Source organism: Trachymyrmex cornetzi, unplaced genomic scaffold (genome assembly GCF_001594075.2).
Source record: "Trachymyrmex cornetzi isolate Tcor2-1 unplaced genomic scaffold, Tcor1.1 scaffold61, whole genome shotgun sequence".
In the NCBI taxonomy this organism is placed as follows: Eukaryota; Metazoa; Arthropoda; class Insecta; order Hymenoptera; family Formicidae; genus Trachymyrmex; species Trachymyrmex cornetzi.
In genome coordinates this window covers 1,483,359-1,503,755 of record NW_017299926.1, presented here as the reverse complement: position 1 = coordinate 1,503,755, position 20,397 = coordinate 1,483,359, and the positions used below count along the sequence as shown (strand labels likewise).

The 20,397-nt window shown below is 28.6% G+C and overlaps 1 protein-coding gene across 1 annotated transcript in view; it reads left to right on the top strand.

The window, feature by feature from the left end:
* Positions 1–20,397, top strand: part of Nmdar2 (glutamate ionotropic receptor NMDA type subunit 2) — a 230,839-nt gene continuing 210,442 nt past the window's right edge. The window contains exon 1 of the mRNA XM_018516190.1: positions 1–320. The gene's annotated coding sequence lies outside the window, so the exon portion shown is untranslated. The remainder of the gene's footprint in view (positions 321–20,397) is intronic.

Genomic DNA, 20,397 nt, shown 5'->3' with positions numbered 1-20,397 from the left:
ATACAATATCGACCGCGAATAGTTTACCAATTGAATACCTGCACACTTCTTGATTTAGTGCTGCGACATTCCATTAACGACGACGACACGCGTTTGGAAATAGTACCGGAAACTTAATTCTCGTCGCGTGATACTCATGATGCAAGTCAAGTTTAGAGATAAGTGGCGCAAGAGACGACAAATGCCATTGATCATTCACGAATGTAACGTTGTATGTGAATGTGAGTGCATGAAGAAGAAGTGCAATGAGATGGAAGACATGGAAAATGAAGGGAGGAGGAGACCTGAGAGGCATCGGGCGTCGGTGGAGTTACTACGGAGTGAGTAACGACTACTTATTTATTATCTACTTACAGTGGATTTTACTACATTAAGATTTCTCTGCTACTCGATTCGTCTCCGTAATATCTTAAATTGAAAACCGTCATTATAGATTTGCGGCGTATTGCGTTAATAAAAAAAAAATTGCGAACGTTCTGAAATGAACTTCGTGATCGTAATAACAATCCATTCGTACGATGAATTTTCCATAAATTGATTGCGTGGGTGAGTTAATGGAAATAACGATAGCAGTGGAATAATAATTAGCAGTCATCAAGATTATTTTCTGCATCAGCGGTTTTTTATTTTATAAAAATATTAATTAGTTTGACCACTGTATTAATTTAGACACGTTTTTGTGTGTTACATGTGAATATGTTGCTCCGCTGCTGCACATCGACCGGTGAGTGTTAAATTATTTTTTCATATATACTTTAACTCATGGATTTTATCTCGTATAATTTTATGAAAATGAATATGCACGTAATATATATAATTAAGGTATACATATAGTATCATTATAATAGAAAGGAATTCAGGGAGTTAAATCGTTTCTTCTTTTGACAATTCTAATTAAAAAAATTTTTATTTAATATAATAATAAATGTAGCAGAAAATAATTATATTATTTTTTAATATCTAATGCTAATTTGTTTTTATGAGTATCACAGTAGTTAAAAAATTAGAATTTATTTCAGGGATTTTATAAATATAAGATTTTATAAATCCATTGGTCTTCCTTTTGAAATGCTTGAGATTTGAAGCAAATTAATGTAACACACGTGAGAACAAATATTATATATATTGTAAAATCAATATTATATACATTTTAAAATCAAATTGTGTGAAGGTTCTTCGTATACATAAATTCAGAGTTAGTTAATTGTATTAAATTAATTTTCAATTAAAATGTGTTACAATATCACGTATTTAAAGTAATTCATGTAGAATATTGGAAAATTTTTATTTCGATATGTAAATTAAAATTCATGAAGATAAAATACATATATTGAAAAAAAACATGAAAAATTCATATTTACAGTTGTGGTTTACAATAATATAGTTGTTGTTTAATAATTTTTTCTGGAATCTCACATTATTTTTTATAAATTACGGTATTAAACTGATAATTAAACTTTGATAATTAAACTTTGGACGTTAAGTCGAGTAATTAACAAAAGTTTCTTTTAATTTACGAGCCTACTGATTTATAAACAAACATTTTTTATCACATCACTGTTGAATGCGTTTATTTCTTGTGTCAAATGCGATACCATATGAATTAATCGTGGATCAATATTAGCTACAAATAATATTTATACATGAACGATTTTTATTCTCCGATTTATAATTCTAGAATTGATAATTTTAGTATAAAATATTTCATTGGTTACACTACACATAAACACACAGAATTTGATTTTGGTTAAGAAATTTTTCAAATTGATTAAAACGTCCGATTAGTATGCGATTAGTATGCAATATTTATGTAAATAAATGATATAAAATTTATTTATTATACATTTTGACTTAATTCCTACATCGTATACTCACCGACTAAAAAGTTGCAATACTTTTCTTTTAATGGGTTTCGGAATGTAGTCTGTTCACCGTCCGAGCGATTGATTCTTACTTATGGATCCATAAGTGAGCAGACTGCATTACGAAACCCATTAAAAAAAAGTGTTGCAACCTTTTAATCGATGAGTATACATAATTTTATCTTTATTTTATAGATATATATTTTATAAATTATTTGTGAATATTAGTATCTCTATTTAATGGCAATGTATTGACGATATTAGCTTAAAAATTTATGTAAAGAAAAGTTAAAACATTGGTATAATATAAAGAAAGTGGAGATATAAAAAAGATTGATCAAGTAAAATTTATGTACATATAAATAGAATTTCTGTATCCATAATTAAAATCTATACGATATAGAACAAGTAGGAAAGTGAATTTTTCTACAATGCGTGTAATAACGTATGTACATATTTGTTGGTTTCTCTGATGTCTCAGAGGATGTTAGTCGAAACGATGTTGCATGACTAAACTTTCTTATTGGAGTCGCTAGAGTATTGTGCAATTGCACCGTGCCGATCGTGACGTTTCCTCCTCGGGTTTGTCCGAGGTAAGCTCAATGCAAGAGCGTGAAATGGAAACCTTGGGGACAGATAGGGCGTGTGTGTGAATGCACCGTGTATGTGAGACCGAATTGCAATCGGAGATTATATCGATTTGATCGAATTTCACATTGAGCCAAGGAAATAACCGTACCACTGTATACTCGGTCGTGATCTTTTTTTTATTTGCTTGCTTGTAAGAGAGAAATGTTTTTCTTTTTGCATCTCAGGAATAGTACTTCAAAAATTGTTACTGAACGATTTTTTCCACAAATCGATCTTTAAGTAACTTTTTTTTACTTGTATAAAAGCTCTGTAAAACTTTTATCGCGGAATAATAAACTTTTGGATGAATGAAAGAGGTTTTTGAATAATATAAAAGATAAATGCACAGAATGCAAAATTGTTTACTTGAGTTTCTTGTAATTTTTTTTATATCTTTTATTTGAATTTCTAATTGAATTTATTTTATTTATAACAGAATTATACAAAATTAAATTTTATGTTGCAAAATTTGTAGAAACATGTTTTGAGTTATATACGTTTAAATTAATATTGTTTTACTTGAATTTTTTGCAATATTTTTTATTGTAAGAGATATTCTTTACTGAAAAGATACTTTTTTTTGATAAAACATTGTTTTCCTGTTTTGTTAATTTCTTTATTATTGGAAGCTGAATTTTAGTTAAAAAAAATTTTTTTCTGACATTGAGTAATGTTTTTTGTTTAGTCCATTTTCTTAAATTATTTAAAAAAATATCGTTGGAAAATTATTTAGTAGAATGTTTGAAACAAGTTCAAAACATATTAAATTTGCAACTTATATTAATCTTTGATTATGTAAATGAGTAATTTTCTAAAATATGTATGATTTGAAATTTTTCTCCTTATAATTAAGTTCTTCTTTTTAAACAATCAAACGAAAAAATTAAAATATAACAATTTTAAAAGTGTAAATTTATGTTTTATAAAAAAGTGCATAAAGCTTTAATTTTTTCTAATTTTAATTATTATGCGTTACTTAATGTTGTATTCCAAAGTGAATTAAAAATGTTTTATCCATTATAAATTATTCATCACTATTGGTGTAATTATATAACATCAACAAATTTGCGAAAAAATTGATTTGTATTTTAAATAACAAATATAAGAAGGAACATTTACCAAATAAACATTAAAACACATATTTTAATGTTTATTTTGTAAATGCGCCTCTTTACTTCTTTTTTAAATTATTTTTGTTCGAGACTTTGGTGCAATAAAGACCACGTTATACGTGGTGGAAGCTTAAGTCGTGATAATCCAAGACTCGTAAAACTTTCGCATTAACTTAAGGGCATTCGCCTGGGCGAATATTCTCTTCGCCGTTTCGCGATAAAACCATTAGATGTGCGTTTACGGTAAAAATGCTGCGGGTTCTATCGCGTTTCTTGAGGAGTGAACGAAATGTTTCTTACTTTTCTTTTTATCGGAATATACCTTTGTTATCGACACGAGAATATATATATGCAGTTATTGCAAAAGTATGTGCTGTAAAAGATGATAAAAGTTGAATAAAAATATTAAGACATAACTTTGGATATAACTTTAAATAACGTTAAATCATTTCCTTCTGTTGTAGTTAATTAAAAGAAAAAAAGAATTAGATTGATGCAAATAGGTAATAAAAAAAGAAATTATTGCAATCTTTAACACAAAATATATTGTTATATGTATAACAAATATGCTTATTCTTTCGTATACCCTGCTTATATATTATTTCTACTTCTAAGAGCATTGTTGTTAATCGCAGTCTTGAAATTGCTCGCAATATTATCGAAATGTTCATCTTATCTTCAATAGAATCGTAGATTTTATCGACTGCCTGTTAAAGGCAAACGAGACATTAGATGTGACGACGTCTCGCCAACGCATCGTTACACTTTATTTTCCTTCATGCTCGATCGTTTTATGCCTCGTATAACGAGATTTTATCTGGGAAATTACGTTCGCAAGCTACCATTCTTTACCTTAAATCTAGCCTTAATATTTTGTCACCTGTCGATTCTTGGTTCTCGTGTAATTCTATACAGTGTAAAAAAGGTTTTAAAAATCGAGTACTCGACCTCGATATCAACTGTACATGACATCCGTCCAAATTATCGAGAAATATTGAGGAAAAATAATATCGGTCAACGTCAGTGTTATCGAGAAGTTTTCATGGTCTCTCTGAATAATGGATGATCTCTATGATGATTCTCGAGGATACCAGGGGATTGGTCCTTGTGTTTGATTGTTCGAAGTTGCGAGTCAATTGCCGGCTTGATGACAATTTGCGCTTGATTGTTCGAAAAAAGAAATGTTTCCTCAAAGATAGTCCCACGGAATGAAATGTGAAAAACGTACCGACGCTGTTAGTAGATCGAATGCATATTAATTAGAGAGTACTCTTTGATCTAGTGCTGTATACGACACTATTGCGCTTGAAAGTTACAATGGGCTTTCGTTCAAAGTTCAGCTATCGCGCTATGTCAGATAGAAGTCGGTAGAGAAGTATTAATCGAAAAAATCTCGTAATTTTGTTATTTTTGAATAAAGTGGTTGAACATCATAATGTATAAATCACACTGAGAAAAAAATATAGTCAATTTTAATAAATATTTAGTTCAATACACTGCCAACTAAACATTTAATTTATATTTAATAAATATTTAGTTGGCAGTATTCAACTAAATATTTATTAAAATTGACTATATTTTTGTTCAGTGCACGGAATTAAGAGAAACGTTTAAAAATTCGTGTTTCAAAAATTTATTTTACATTTTTTGAATTATAAATATATCGAAAATGTATTTTATAGAAAGAATGTGTTAGTTGGAGTACTTAAAATTTGTTGAAAATTTTTTAACTTTTTAAGTGTTTAATAACATTATTACCTACGTTTTGACTTTGTTTAGCGTACGAATTCAATAAAATTCTTTTTTATTGAAATTAAATTAAAATAGTTAAATTGAAATATAAAAAGCTTGTATAAGATCAAATCAGTTATATTCACACAAAATACAGTTTTGTATTTTTAATCAATTATGGTTAATATGGACAAATATCTAAATACGATGCGTCTGATTGAAAAGATGTCTGATAATTCTTATATTCTAAATTATTATACTGGGAAGTATTAAGATATTATGTATATATTACATATAAATAAATATAATGAATTTTTAAAATACGTATATTTGAATATAAGTGGTACAAACATTTTCAAATGATTATTATTTTATCCATTTCGCTCGGTGTTTGTACATCAATATTCTCTAAGTGATCATGAAATCGATCAGTTTCTTATACAAAGCTTGTGTACGTGTTAGCTCTCTTGGAATCTATGAGAAACTGTTCTTTAAGGATAAGGTGAGATGCCTTGCAAGACATAAACTTGCCTGTTCAATTTATCCCTAATGGATCCTACCGCTGTTCTGCACGCTTAAGCTGGCAGGTTCTATGTAACGGAAGTTTGAAGAAACTTATCCCTAGGGATTGTTCAGTATCTGTTGTAGATGTTTGCAATAAATAATTCAATACAATCTGCATTTGATCCGTATTTTTTCAAGTCACTTTTTAGATTTCATTAAGATATTAGGGAGTTTTTGCAATAACGTGAATTCAGATACAGTGAACGCTAAAGCCATGTTATCCTTTTCTTAATTAGTTGTTAAGAAGAAGATAACCTGACCTTAACGTTCACCGTATCTGGATAAACGGTATTGCAAAAACTCCCTATTAAATTAAACTTTACGGTATCGAAAATATGATATTACATTGATAAATTTTTGTATCTTGTGAACAGAATAACGTTTGCAGCTCACGAAGAAAATAAATCTATCATTTAAAGATATAAAAGACTTCTTTTTAATTATATGATATTTGTTATTTATATTTCAAGATATGAATATATATATTTATTCTTAAAAAATATCTACGTTCTAGAATTTGTAGACAATTTAAATGATATTAATAGATGTCATAAAGAAATAATAATTGAACATATTTAAGTTTTATTTTATATTATTTATATTATTTAGCGTATCGCTTTATATCTACTATTATTTTATTACTTTTGATTTAATATTTCTATGTATAGGCTAATAATAACCATCTTAGTTGTATAATAATTATTTACATGTAATTTTGCACATATATAAATACACATATATACACATAAGCTAAATAAATATACACATATTTAAATACATAATAACAATCTCTCTGTAGTAGCTATTACTGCACCGCAGATATCCAGAACGCAACCACGAAATATTGAAATGCTATATATTTATGTATATATATCTGATTCACATTCTCGTGGAAATTCGCGATCGGTCATCGGTACACGTGGCGATATGCATGCATGTTCCTGACATCGGTAATGTTCCGTGTAACTTTACGGGTTGACAATGTGTCACTCCTCGGACGTGTTACAATACGATGGTTGAATATCGTAATCGAATTGATTTACACTCGCGGTAATTCTTGTGTTTTGGATTTATTTGACTTTTACAACAGTATGTATACAATTATACGCACGTTATGAAATTTTGCACTGGCACGGATGGTGAGAATTGCTTGACGAACGTTTGATAACGTTTACGAACATGCGGAGAACATTGTTGCGGATGGTGATGGAAATGTTATATCATGTCGCTTGAGAACTTGCGGATCGATAGCGCAAAATGGGCCGCAACATGGTTGCCTTTTGTTCGAGGAACTTTTGTACACGAAAGTGGACGATGCTCTCAGTTGGAAATCACTGCAGGAAGGAAGTATAACAATGTTCTGTTGGCACTCTCGGTTGAAAGTGACATAACACTATATACACTATATATAGGTATAGGGATTGATCTAAAGATATATATACTATATATTGACTTTTATTAAAGAGTTAATGTTCTAATAACAATTATTTCTATAATGTAAGATTATCGAGAAAATACATTAAAGAAAAGAATAAAAGAACGCAGTAAATAAAAAAGTATGCGTTATTATACGTGCAAATTTAAAAACACAAATATATATATATATATACAATATATATTTTACACATTATGTGAATTTTATCACTTCTTTTACTGTTAATTATTATCGAGGAGTGTACTTTAAACGACTGGAACAAAATATCTCAAAGTTGAGTCAGAAAGGAAAGTATCAATGGAAGTTAAACAAATTACAATAAATTAGCGCAGAAAGTAAATTTATCTCTTTCGGGATAGTGCCACGTTGATTGTAAAGTACGCCGCATCTCCTTTTTATCACGTTCCGAAGTTAATTGGGTTGTTTAAATCTGTACATGCGTAACCAAGATCGTTCGCCTGGCTATTTGCCATTAATTTGCGTACTCTTTTGTAGCAAATCCCGCTGTGTGTTTGCACCTGTACACAGTGGACACAGTTGCATTTAAATGCATTGGACACTTGAGAGGGCGTCGATGAATGGTGTTTCAAATTAAATGTTTCAAATTAAACGACTAATATTGTGTTTTGTCGATGATGTGCAAATTTAATTGTGAATCTGTATATCGCAAAAAGTGTTTAATAAAAATTGAAGCTATATTATTGAGAAAAATTATTTCTATAATCGCCCGCGGTGAAATATTCTGCACTGTAAATCCGGGACGTAACTTGCCGATTTATTTTTAGTTGTACAAAATATTCTTCAATAAATTTTCACTCGCGATAAACGCCAAGGCAGTCGAATTTATAACGCTCGATACGCCTTCTCAATACATTACTCGTTTCTGAATTACACCTGTGTGAAAATAATATTTCTTCTAAAGGAAGCTGAACATAATTCAGAAGTAGGACATATCTTCTTTAATTTATAGTTTAATTGTTATAAGTGATACTAATAATGCGACACAAATGTTACAACAATAAATTAACTGTAGGAACATCTATCATTTTGTTTAACTACAAAGATGCATAATTAAATTTAGAAAATTATGTAAAGTTTTATGCTTAGTTCCTTTAAGTATATTTATAACACATAAGCAAAAAGGAAATTGATCTATTGAAGGAATATATTATTTATTTCGAATATGCTAAACAAAATAAATGAATGTTTATTTCGTTCAATTAAAATATTAAACGACGAAGTATTGATTATAAACGAAAACAATTATTTTGGAAATTTATTTTCGGACTTGTGTAAAATAAATGAAATAAATTAAACGCCGAAAGTTAATTTCATCACTTGAATAGTATATTGTTATAGCACATGCAAAGAGATAAACTGTAATAAAATATAAATATTTTATAAATAATTTATGTAATATAGGTATTAAATCGTATTTTAATTTTATTTGGATTAAAAATAATTTCTTTTGAAATTATAAGGTATCCTTATTTTAATGGTATAACTTTTTTTTTACATTTCTATGTATTTAAAGTCATTTCAAATAAATATAAAAAATTTTGTAAATTTTGATATGTAGAATTAATATACGCTCAAGTATCTTTGCTTTATTCTGAACCCAATGAGATATTCATACTTCATTCCGTTTAAATTAATCATTAATTGCTTAATTAAATATCTCATTGTAAATCGTTACAATTATGATTACAGACAATTAACATATCTCTAGTTTAATTATAATTTAATTAATTATTATTTGACGAATTGTGGAATTGATAATTGCTTATGTATTACGTATTGTACGCTAACACTACTAAGTTTACTTGAATCGATTTGAAACATTAGCTTTTTGAAAATAAAATGCATTCGTCAGTAGATCCACAACTGCGAGGTAGCGCATAATGCCCGTGGCATTTTGTATACATAGGTATTATGAGCAACTATTATCCAGGGAGGACGTTATACACATCATTAACTTACATACAAATGAACAAACATATTAAATCCATGGCATACACGCAAACATTTCACTCCATAATTTGAGTAGGTACTTGTAGTTCTTAGTTATAGTAAACGCTGCATTCGAAGTTGACCGCGTATACGTGCAAGTAGTTTCGGCGAACATGCAGACAGACCTTCCACTACGCTAGTGATAGAGATTATGCTTTGCGTGACGCATCCACGGCTTATCTCGGTCGCAGTGAATTAATTCGTTGACGTTGCACCGTAATATGTGCACATCATGTATGAGATGACCGTAAACTAAATCATGCTGGATTTGAAATACGTCATGCAGATCGTAAAAAAGAAAGACGTCAAATATGAAAAGAGCGTTTTGCATAAAATGTAACAAACATTTCGGTAAATTATATAAATAATTTTTGTCAGTATATTCTGTTTTAACACTATCAAATTACTACGCTAAAAAGTAAGTAATAAATTAACATGTTTTAAAAATCAATTTTTCGCGAAATCTAATGGAATAATTATAACTATGCAAAGACAAGGTAAACTATTAATAATTTACAAAATCTACTATTCTATTAAATATATATATAAGTAGATTTGTAAGTGCAAAGTTAAAAATATATATCCAATGAATACACGAGTGAAAAGTACGACAAAGTGCTATCTAAATTTTCACAAATGCAGTCGTTTACTATTTGCGGATTATGATACGCGGTTCGCGGGTCCGCTAATTTGTATGGAAATCTGCAGCCGTCGCCGCGGGTAAAATATACGTAGCATAGTTATTCAGCGTTACAATATCAAATTACTCGCTTCATATGACGTTGAATTTGCTGTCGCCAGCATAACGGTTACCCGTGTTGTGCGCGACAGTGCGCACAAATGTGTAATTTAAAGGTAGTTTACCAATCATTGACCGCTTTTATGGTGATTTGGATATTGACTGCATTTACTTAACAACTGTCAATCTGCATTTCATTTATATCTGTTAAAAATATGAATTTTCAAACACACACAGTTATTGTCTTTGAATATTTTTTTTTAATTTTTACTAGAAAACTTTTTAAGAAGAAAAAATACCATTGCTTTAAAATAATCGTAACTTCTGCAGGTTAAAAACAATATATTATTTTGTAAACAATTTTGACATCATTTTTTAAGTAAATTAATTAAAATTGATTTCTTATATATATTAATATTAGAAGAATTAACATAGCGACAAATAACTTATTTTTATTATATGTAATATAAATTTGGTCTTTTTAAAATATTATTAATTATATTTACATTTTTATTGTAAATATTAAAATACGATAAATAGAAATGATGAATATTTGATATCTCAGAGAAAATCTATTTATTAAAGAACGTTTTCGAAGCAAACTGTCCGAAGCGCTTATAAAACTTTTTGAAAGCCGAAAGCATGGGATGTAACGAACAAAGCAAAAAAACTTCGTAAGTCTTGAAGACGTGTTTAAAACTTTTGTATAAAGCGAGGATTTTCAACAAACTCGCGTATGAACCATCAATTTCTAATCCCAATGTTAATATTGCCGCATTTTTAATACGTTTATAATGAAATGATTGTATCCAAATCTTGATTTATAGCTTTTGAAAATTTTTAAATTTAAAGCAATGAATAATATTGCAAGCAATAAAGAGATGCAATTTTTTAATGATCAGTTAAATAAAAGATTTTCTTTAGCGTAAATGCTTCTATTATGTAGTAATAAATTAATATGTCCGCACTAGAGCGCAATAAATTAATTACAATGTTTATTGGTGTACAGCGAACAACGTATTAAGACACTGTTTTTAATTACTTTAACGTTAAATTAAAACGAAGTATATAGCTTAAAGAAAATTATTAGATTTCTTATTTAAGGATTTAACAGATCTCGCTATTTATACGATTTTAATTTAAGGTAACTAATCACGATATCTTTTATCGTTAAAATCGTACTGCTAAACTAAAGATCAAAGAGAATGCTTGGAACGCTGCTAATTAAAAATGGCTTCTTTGTAATATATCGAAAACTGAGCATTATGTGAATAAATGAAGAAGAAAAAGAGAAACGTTCAAGATCGAACATTAATATTAGCTAGGAATCGCAAAAACGTCTTTAATGGTTCGCGACGAGATCTTGTAATGAAATTTATTATTCCACGGTTCTGCTTTGCGAAAGGAAATAGATCGCTTTTAAGATATTCAAATCGATCGCAGTTAAATCTTTGCGGAGTTATTATTTTTCTTTCAATGAAAGACTTTAATATGCACACAACACTGTGGTTTGCTTATTAAAATATTAGGTGAATACGTAGAAATTCGCACGGAAATAACCGTTTCGTAGTTACATCGAATCGACTATGTCATTCACAAAGCCGCTTTGTCAGACGAACATTGTGCACGTTGAACAATCGGAAGCTTTAAAGAAGCCATTGCAAGCAGTGCAAAATAATTCACGTGGAACAGATTGTCGTAACTTTACTGTCGTATCGACTGCCGCAAATTCTTGTTAGTTTTGTTGTTGCTGCAACGAAGTACTATTACAATGTTACAGGTAGAAGTTCAGTGATCCTTAGAAGTCGAGAGAATTGCAACATTCTCAAGATAACATCATCTCAGCATTGTTACATCAAAGGTTTTCCACTACCAGTACATGACATGTAGACAGATCCTTTATGTTTACATACAGTATATTTTAAAAATATTCGTGCAAGGAGAACCTTATATCACATTTCACATGTGTCAGCACCACGAAAAACAACTATATAGCGTTAAAAACATTTTATAATATAAATAAAAGATTTCAATTTTTATACAATGTTTGTTGCGCGGTTATACACTTTCTTCATATGCTGCAAATAATTTAATCTTGAAAATATTTAGAATAAAGAATAATTAAATTTGTTTTAGTTTGAAAATAAAATTATTTATTATTGTTTATTGTTTAGAGAACTATGGAATATGTGGATATATGTACATAAAAGAGATGTCATTGGGAGAAACATAAACAATTGCAATTACAATATATATATTGCTTAATTTCTTAATAATATATACCGCAAAAAGCGAAAGTAGTTAAATTAATATAAAATATATATTATTGATTTACGCGTGTAATTTTGGTTTGTTATACAATTACATAAGTACAAATTTATCTTTTAACTTTATATTATCACAATCTAATTTCATCAGATTTATGATATTCACATTCAATATCTCTGGTTACAGTTATGTTACAAAGTTGTTGAAGTGAACTCGCTGGCGGCGGAGATCAAGTCTTTCAGATCGTCGATACTCTCGACAAACATCGAGCTAGAATGAAGCTTATAGAGGTCAGCTGTTCATCGTGTTAATAGACACAAAGTTACATAGTTGAATTGAGTACCTATATTCGAACTTATGAGCCTTGAATGATTTTAAGGAAAATACAGAAAATGCGGAAAATAAAGAAAATAATAATAATAATAATAGATACTGCAGTAAATAAAACAGATTATTAATGGAAATTGGTTTAGAAATACTTTTTAAGAGATAGAAATTCTTATTATGTGAGGAACGTGAGTTGAAATTGAAAGTGTGAAGTAGAACGCGAAGTAGTACGATCGAGAAAAGTCTTTTGAACTGCACGAGCTTCTTGGCCCTTAATGTAATGGATCACGAAATTTTCCACTCAGTTCTTTCAAGATTGATTGCGATAGTGAAAGAAATTGACAGGGCACTTTAGAGTCCATTGTAGTCGCAAGAAATTGTATTTTCTCAATAGACATAGTTAAACAATATTGTACAATGTGAATATAATTATATTTTAATATTAAGAACGAAACTTCAACAGCATTACACTGAATATGATGGAATATGATAAGAATCTCGTAATATTTTATGTTTCTAACGTTTCCTAAATTTTTCATTTCTATTGAGATGCGTAATATTGTTCAACTTTATTCTATGACATTCTATGTCTTTTGTGCGATAAGTAATACGAATTATTTGAAAGTGGAGGATGTATGTACTTACGAAACACAGTGCACAGACCCGTATTATTCAACATATTAATTTTGCATTAATGCAAAATGAGATTATGCAGCAAGAAATATTTTTTTTTTCTCTTGTTACGTTTATTTTTGGAAAAGATTGTTAGTCATACTTTAACGTAAAAAAACGGGAAAAATACATGAGAATAATCTCACATCTATGAGCGTTCGGAGTATGGTGGAATAGGAAAAACTGGTTGTAATCGCAAAAGGGAATTCGAGATATACTTGGTATCCGATATTTCGATCCTACATTCGATACATTTCCGACCGATTTCGCTGACCACAATTGGATTTTCCAGGGAACCCCATGGCGAGTCGAATATCCGCTTGTTCGGTACATCCTCCGTTTCCAATCCTATCTTTTTTCTCTCTTTTTTTTTCTTTCTCATACACGACAGGAAATGCATGCTTGATCTACCGACTAATCGAGATTAATGAGAATCACAGGATTCACAGGCAACGGCTGATGTGCCTTTGCTTACTTGGCGTATGTGGACTCATCTTTCGACATGTTGAAAATGCACGTTGCCATCGCTAGAGCTGACGATAATTAATCTTTCTCCTCCGCAGTAAAACGCGTGGAACCATCGTGAAAAATCGTGCGCAAACGTCAGGAAGTTTTTCCGCATTGTCGAAAATACGAAGGACGGAAATGCGATAACATATATCTCTTTTTTACATTACATATTATATCCCGCAATAAAATGATATCTTAGGCAATATATTATAACAGATGGAATCAATATATTTCATTTCACACATTACATAAAATTAAAAATTAAAACGTAATTATAAATATAACTATATTTTAATATTAAAATTACATTTTAAAATGTTAATTTAAAGCTTAATTAATCATGTTTATAATTAAACATTGAAATTCTTTATATATATTATATAAAATGTGACATTATAGTAATCACAAAAATAATTATAAAAAAAAATATATATTATATATATATATATATAATTAAAGAATTGATACTTCAGTTTTTATATCTTAGTTTTAAAATAAATTATTTTTATATAATTTTAATATATGTATTATACACATATATATAAAATATCGTTTAATTTAATTTAAGATTTTATTTTATTAATATGAGTTGACTGAAAATAGTTTGCAAATTTTGAGCGAACAGAAGAGAGAGAAGAAAAAAAAGAAGAAATAAAAAAAGATTGTCTGTTAATTTTTACCTTGAGAACTTAATATCAAATCTAATTGGTTGAAACTGTTTTGTATACTTTATTTCAATAAAGCGCAGTTTCTCAAATAAAAAGTCAGTAGCAAACAAAAGTACATATTTCATATTCTTCAATAATCATTTTCTGTCAAAGGAAGTATCTTTTAATGATTCCTTTCGTTGATTATTTCCAACGATTTTAAACTTATTTCCTTTTAATTACACAAGCACATGCACACACACACACAAGCTCTTTCACTTAATTTTCAAAGGTCTGAAATAATATATTAAATTAAGTATTATATAAAATTGTTGATTCTGTGTGTGTGTTGAATAAACTATAAAAGATTGTAAAAATTATTCGTTATTAAACTAGTATAAATAATCGAAATAAATACAAAATTGCGAGATAATAAAACTAGCTGCTGGGAATTCGCGTTATAAAATTTTGAGCAATAAAATATAAATATAACTAGAATATATTCATATGTTTTCATTATTTAGTACAAATAACTTGTACTAGATCATGTAAACATGTGAATATATTCTAGTCGTATTTATATTTTATTGCGCAGATTTTATAACGTGAATTCCTAATAGCCACTTTTATTACTTCGTAATTTTTTATTTGTTATAATTCGACTGAAAAAGAAAAAATCGGTAATAGCATATGAGAATGACTTCTCATCTACGAGCAGTTGAAATATGAAAATAATAAAACTCGAACGTAATTGCAAAAGTGGAAATGAGTTATAACTATAAGTCTTATTAATTAGAATTTTCTGATTATTCTAAATCAAATATTATTTAAAATTTAATTTAAACTGCCAATTTTATTAAATGTTTGCATATATTACACAAAGATTAGAAGATTTTATGGTGATTGTTCTCCTTTCCGTCTATGTTTTATAAGATTTCAGCGTCTCTGGTCGTCTTAGAACAATCGTTTTTGTGGTAAGATAATATAGGTTGGATCGCTGACGCCACGTTTTCTGCATTTCATAGCTTCAAGAAACTTGAGTCTTTTCTTTTCTGGGCGTTGAAAGTTCGAATTGAGGATCAACTTCCATAGGCTAAACATGTCAGCAGTTTGCAATCGTTTCTCTACTTGTGAAATATATTTTCGAGTTAATCAACAATATTTTAATATATATAGGTTCTCTAATTGAACAAATTTTATTCAATCGCAAATGTATTGCCTAAATTAGAGAATCGTGAAGGTATTTGCAAAATACTGAAAATAATTTATGTAAAATTAGACAATTTGTTTATCGTTACAATTTTATTATGTATTTTTGAAATATGTTTGTTTTATATTGAATTAAAATATATAATCTATATCGATCTTATTGGTATAAAAATTTGTATATTACTCTTTATTTAATCAATGGCTGATTAAATAAAGAGTAATATACAAAAGCATTATTTGCAATATAATATTTTTGACAAAAAGAAATTTAAGGTCAACTCTGAAATAAGTTTTTAATTTCGATTAAATGCTCTTTTGTTATTTAAATGTTTGTCATTGTATCAACAATCGATTTTATTAAATACTTTTAATTTTTTTAATTGATTAACATTAATTGATTAACATTATTAATTTGAACATTGAAGAGTTCATTATGTTTAAACTAACAGTTATAACTTTTGCATTTTAATTTACATTTTTACTTTTAAAGTCTCTCACACTTATACGTCTATTTATAAACTTTTAATTTTTTAATTTTCAATATTTACGACATATACATATATGATTATAGTAATCTAAGTAGTACGTGCTAATGTGCAAGCAATGTAGAGGATAAAGGAGGCTTATTAGCAAAGAACGTGTATATGAGATACGTTCTGAATCGTTCAAGATCTCTCATCTTTTAGAGTGAATCAGGACACAAAATAGATGTTTGCCTTCGTAGTTCGACTTCTCAGCTCGACATGATTAAGCTCCACTTTCGCGGCATCTCTGAAATTCGTCTTCGAAAGGTTTCCTTTAGATGGACTCGAACTTTACCTTTTAGTTAACGGAGGAAATTTCCACACAATTCTGTCCTAAGATGGTAGTGACGATGCTCTGGTCTATCTTGCTAATACTTTAATTAAGTCTCTATCACCATAGGTGTCTGCTGTCAGTGAAAAATCAGAACCCTCTGTTCTAGAAAAGAATTTTGCTATCGATCCGTCTATTTTAATTAGAAAATATTTCGTTATCATATTCTCGTTGGCAAAATGCTATATTTAAGTTTATTAAATTATATTTTGTTTTTTTATTGCAGTGAAAAATACATCTAAAATAGTGAAAATAAACTATAAATATTTTTTTACATACATTTTCATATTTTGTAACAATATGTTATATTTGCATTGGATGTTATAAATAATATAATATTCATGAATTCTTAATCTTTGTATGTTATGACATGTTGATTTTATATTGTATTTAATTTAAACATTGAGAGAATGACCCAATAGGGGTCGAAACGTTTGTATAATAAACTTATGGTTTAGTTATTTTTAGCATTGAGATTCAGCTTGGTTTGTAACCCTTGGTTTATTTTTAATTCATGGATATTTTTTTCTAATTAATTGTAAGTTTTTGTAACATAGTATCAATGATAAAATGCATTGTTTAAAATGTAAATGCGTATACCTTCAATTTATCCATTTATATTAAAAAAACATCATTACCATTTCATATTTTTGAAAAAATCTTTTCCGTCCTTTTAAGGTTACTGAATAGCTCAATTTTTTGGACAGCGGATATTTGAACTTTTTTTTTAATAATTTGGAACGTCATCTTTAAAATATTAAAACATATTTTTTCTGAAATCACGTTTCAGAGTTTTGAATTTTTATATGAAAAAGTGTATTTCTCGCATTTTATTATTTAATTAGTTATAACATTTATATATTTACCTTGTTTAATATGTTAATAATAAAAGTAGCATTGAAACTTTAATATGAAAAAATAGAGTAACGGAAAGTCACAGCAAGATTGTTGCGTCAAAATACGGTGTGCCTTGCATGTATATCATCACGTTCTCATATACCTACCTATATTTCTCGTATATGTTTAATAAATACGGTACATTGCTGGGTTTCATAACACGAACAACGCACGCTACGAAGTGTCGACGTCTCTCGCGCGCATTAGCGCCGTCGTGAAGCTAAAAGATGAGAGTGGTAGAGTCATTAACGCGTAGTAGAAGAGATCATTTCCAGCAACGTCCTCACCTTTTTCTGTGGATGTTACGACGATGAGAATCCACGCGTGTATATCTCCGACAACGTATTTTTCGCCTTTTGAAATACTTGAGAGCACTCCAACGAAATAATTCGTACACCACAATAACCGTCAGATGAAATATTACGCGTTTGTAGTATTAAAAATTTATTTTCTGAGATAGATTATACGTCTTTTGTTGTAAATTGTTTTTGTTAGATAATAATATGTCTTATAAATGTTTCCGATTATTCAATTTGTTAACAATTTTGGTCAACAATATTACTTAACAGTTTTTATCAACAATTTTTATCACAATTACTGTCAGATAAAATATATGACGTATACACTGGAAAAAAATTTACTAAATTTTAGTAAATATTTGTTTCAATAGTACTAACGAAATATTTACTAAATGTAAACACATATTTATTTGATTTAAGCATAACTTTTTTATTTTAAGTAAATACTTATTTACTGTAAGTACATATTTCGTTAGTACTATTGAAACAAATATTTATTAAAATTTAGCAAATTTTTTTTTCAGTGTAGTATTAATAATATTCATGTTCTGAATTAAGTAATAAGTCTTGTTTGACTGTTCAATTGGTTAATAATTTTGGTCAACAGTTTCTATTACTATCAAAAATAACGTAAGCAAAGCTTTTCGCAATTCGTAAGCAATGACATTCATTGCAAATACTTCCTCTTTTGAGTTGCACCTTTCAGAAATTGCACAAAAGCATTATTGAAATACGTTTGTTGGCACTTTCGTTGTTCCGTTGGATAACAACGACGAAATTCCGGGCAATCTTTCCCGTGTCACTTAAAACTCGAAGGACTCACGCAAGAACTAATAGAAAAGTATGCCGGAATTCCAATTTAACTGTTCCATCGTCGATTACATTGATTGGCTTTCTCGTTTCAAATATACGTTTCCGGAAATGTCAGTCGAGAACTTTTCATATCGATTCATTGGTGACTGTCCTCGCAATCTCCCGTCATATATCGAATTTTACCACAAGAAAAAATTACCTGATAAAAACTGTATGATAGATAAAAAAGAGAATAAAAAGATATATCATATAACTATATATAATAGTTGGAAATATTTGAAGCGAAAAATTTTATGTGTTCGCGCATGTTGTGATATTACTGTTAAAAAATTGAAATTGTAAAATTAGAGGAACGTAATATGCATATAATAGGGAGTTTTTGCAATATCATTTATTCAGATACGGTGAACGCTAAAGTCACGTTATTTTCTTCTTAACAACTATAATTAAGAAAAGGATAACGAGACTTTAGCGTTCACCGTATCTGGATCTACGTTATTGCAAAAACTCCCTAATATTATTAGATTTTACTAAGGATTATTCTTTATTTAGGCTATTGTACTAAAAAAACGCTCTCGGATATTTTTTTTTTATTTTTAAGAATTATGAACTATTATACAGAGTTATACGCTCTAAAATTTATGTAAAACATAATTTTATATTCATATATACATTATATAACAAATACTGGTTTACAATTGTATTCGAGCGGTAATGCTGACACAATAAGACGAAATAAAATATTCTATTAACAGTTTCGTTTTAAAAATTCATTTTGTTTTAAATGAAGTTATAGATTTTACTAAATCCTAAGATTATTGAAACATCACGTTAACACGAGGAGATAACAAACAAGCAGGTGAATTGAAGCGATTAGAAGCTTTAATCCCACTAAGTACTTATTGGGATAACAAATTCGATACCAAATACAGCGCTTACTATAATCGGTCTGTTATACATTGGGCGATTGGTCAACAAGGTCTGCAATACTGCTGCTTTACCCAGGCCGAGAGGTAAAGCAGAGATCAATAGGATACATGATAATCGGCAATACTAGTATACATAATCTGTATCGGACATGCAGCTTTTAATTTTGCTAATAATAAAACATAAAATATAATTATGTACCTATATTCTTTAGAACGACCGTACAATACTGTATGAATACATCAAATACGACAGAGAACGTTAACATTTCGGTCAAAGTTAGATTTCGAATAATACGATATGTATTCTTTATTAAATAAATTTATTTCATATATCATTGCGCACCGGTAATTTTCGGACTTTCAACACAATCGGTCTGATATGCTACTACTCCCTTCTAAATTCTCCCTAAATTAAATTAGAAAAACTGTGTTTGAAATAATTATAATTATGAAATATTGTTATAAAAGTAAAAAAATGTATCCTAAGTACATAAAATGTATATAATTAAAATAAAATAAAATGTATATAATTAAAAGTTAAATAAAATAGTAATTTTTCAAAAAAATTCATATTAATCCATAATAATTAACCAAAATCAATCTAATTAACCAAATACTGTTGACGAATTTCACTCTTATAAAAATACTTAAAAATATTACAGTAAAACGAACTTAAAATAAAAAAAGTGAAACATAAAACAAAAACTTGGCATGCCCGGGTCATGTTTGCTTACTTCTTTCACAACTGTGCATACCAAGTTTTTGTTTTATACCTTACTTTTTAATTTTTAATAATATCTGTCATGTGTGACTGGGAATGTTTTATTAAAATCACGCGCTATAATTTTATTATTCTTTAATAATTTGATTAATTTACAATTTTCGATT